This window comes from Pipistrellus kuhlii, unplaced genomic scaffold (assembly GCF_014108245.1).
Source record: "Pipistrellus kuhlii isolate mPipKuh1 unplaced genomic scaffold, mPipKuh1.p scaffold_m20_p_18, whole genome shotgun sequence".
In the NCBI taxonomy this organism is placed as follows: domain Eukaryota; kingdom Metazoa; phylum Chordata; class Mammalia; order Chiroptera; family Vespertilionidae; genus Pipistrellus; species Pipistrellus kuhlii.
This window is the reverse complement of record NW_023425493.1, coordinates 7266781-7269754: the sequence shown is the minus strand read 5'-3', so window position 1 is coordinate 7269754 and position 2974 is coordinate 7266781.

Sequence of the window (2974 nt, the reverse complement as noted above, 5' to 3'; positions counted from 1 at the left end):
AGATCTTGGATTAGAAACCAATCTGTGTGTCTGCTTGCTAGTGAGTCCCTTCACGGGCGTCAAGGAGGAAGGCTTCATCCTCCAGCCACCACATACATGTCAGTCAGCATAAAATTCCCTTTTTTTTTTTTTTTAAAGATATCAGCTTTGTACAGAACTTTTTTTAATTTATTGATTTCAGAGAGGAAGAGAGATATAGAAACATCAATGATGAGAGGGAATCATTGATTGGCTGCCTCCTGCTCGTTGGACCGAGCCTACAATCCAGGAACGTGCCCTTGACTGGAATCGAACCCGGAACCCTTTGGTCAGCAGGCCGACACTCCATCCACTGAGCCAAACTGGCTAGGGCTGTACAGATCTGCAAGTTTAAACACCATTCTGGTGTCTTTGTTTCTTTCATTATCAAGAAGTCCTTCCTTATATCTAATCTCTACCTTTTTGTTCCAGAAATTAAGGGGGAAAGTATTCCTAAGTCCATTATGAAGGAAGCACTGGGTAAAACATTTTCTCTAAAAGCACAATTTGAAAACCTTTATGGAACCACTCCAAGGCCTTTTGTTCTGCCAGTTTGGTTAATTTTTAGCTCAGAGGCCTTATGGTTGGACCCTTATCTATTCATTCACCCACTAGAGGGCTGAATGCCTCCCATGGCGTCTAAGAGTCAATTGGCAAGTAAGGGAAACTGACAGGGGCAAAGTTGGCATATGATCGCGTGCTAGAATGATTGGTACGGTGGGTGGGTGGGAACTGAAACAGATGGAGAGGATAATGAGTCAGACTTGCCAGTAAGGCTTTGCAGAGTCTTGAGAAACACTTGGGATGAGGCCTGAATCTGGCAGGCTTCAGGCATGATGGGGACACTTGGGGCCATGTCCCACCCACGCGGCAGACACAGCCCACACTGGGCACATGACTTGGTGAGTGAAGCCAGCGAGGCCCTCTCGGTCTCTCTAGGCACCATCTGCACCATCTGCACCACCACAGGTACTGGCTGCCCTGTGGGACCTTTGGAGGAGGTGGTAGCTCAGGTGGATCCTTGGTAACGTGCGTCATTCATCGTCTCAAAGAGACATCTATTCAGTACCAGGAGCCTCCACTTCTAACTGCGAGGGGATTGGGTTCTTATTTTAGTATTTAATCTATCCTCTCATCTACATTTTATGGGTTTGGTAGAAAGCAAAAGCTGCTGTCACTTTCTTTTAAACTAAAAGGTCGCTGGTTATAACCGGAATACGATGTGCATTAAGATAAGGTTCCCACTGTTTTGTTTCTAAATGAACAAATACGATAAAAGGTTTCAGGCAGCTATTTATAAGCACTTTCAGCAAATAACATAGTGTCTTCATGCCCAGTAAATGAAAAGCTAAATGGGAAAAGCTATTACAGCGTTCACCTGAGCCTCCTCGTGCTTTGTCTAGGGTTCCAGTTCCAGACTGAAGGGGGCGCTCTAGAGCCATGGTGGGTTTCTTACTCTGGAGAGTTCCCTGGTTATTGGTTTGAATCAGTTTTATATATATTTTGTTTTTGGAGCATTGAATGGGCCTGGTTATCCATTCCTTGATCAATCCAAGCGAGTAATATGATTTCAACAGTAAGTAGCCAAGGATGGAGTCACCTAATGACCTAATGAGCCGGACCTCAGGCTCCAGGGCAGGACTGGGAGTAGATGGCACCATTTCAGTTGTGGTGGTGTCACAGCCTATTCAGGAAGCAGCAGGAGCTGAAATTCAAGCACCTCCCAGAGAAAAGAAGAGCAGTTTCCTCAACAGTGGCTAGTGACACCTCACAGGGATGTCATGCTGTCCCAGGGTCTTCTCATCCTTATGAAGTGGAATTGGTGCCCTCTTCATCCTTAAAACTTTTGTAAAAGCAAATTAGCTTCTTCAATGCAGAATGGGAGAGGAAAATGTCAGGACTTGAACTTCATTGTGTATTTTAATATGAAACTCCAAACCCAACACTACAGAACGTATCTGAAGATTTATTCGTTGGTTTAGCATTCCTTTTTGTGCAATTAATTCAAAGTAAATCAAGGAGCATGCGTTCTTCGTTCTTCGTGGAATGGGGAAAAACAGGAAATGGTCTCAGTTCATTGTTCATTACAGTTCAATGAACATTATAATGCAATCCTCAGTCGTGTACTGATTTAAATAAAATGTTTGTATTTAAATCCTGTGGCAATTACCCACCTTGTGTGGTAGTACTAATTATTCTCCCTAGACATCTAGATGCTTTGAACACTCTTTCATGTTTGGGAACTCTCCCATCTAGTGAGTTTGAATTTTGAAAATAGAAGCCAAAAGCCCTGTCTGGGTGGCTCAGTTGGTTAGAGCATTGTCCCAATGCACCAAGTTGCAGGTTCTGCTAGGGTTTGGCTGGTAACTCAGGCTGTGAAAGAATTCACAACTAGAAGAAGAGATGCAGAGAGGAAGTTTATTTTACTTTCCAAGAGATGAAAGAGCCTGTGGATTGCTAATCAATACAGGGCAGGCAATAAGGAGCAGCCTGCTCTTTTAAGCAGAGGCTGTTGCTAAGTGACAACGAAGGGAGGGAAATTCAGGCCCATTGGGCGTGGCTCAGTGGTTGAGAGTTGACCTATGAACCAAGAGGTCACGGTTTGATTCCCTGTCTGGGCAGTAGGGTGCGTGTAGGAGGCAGTCGATCAATGATTCTCTCCATCATTGATGTTTTTTTCTCTCCCCCTGTCCCTTCCTCTCTGAAATTAATAAAAAGATATTCTTTTTGTTTTATTGTTTAAATAATTCTTTATTGTTGAAAGTATTACATATGTCCCCCTTTTCCCCCACTGACTCCCTTCAATCCCTCTCCCCCTACCTTCCCTCCTCCCCCATGCCCCAGGCCTTCAGCACACTATTGTCTGTATCCATGGGTTATGGATGTGTGCCTACAAGATCTTTGGTTGATTACTTCCCACCCATCCACTCTCCCCCGCCTTCCCTCTGAGGTTAAT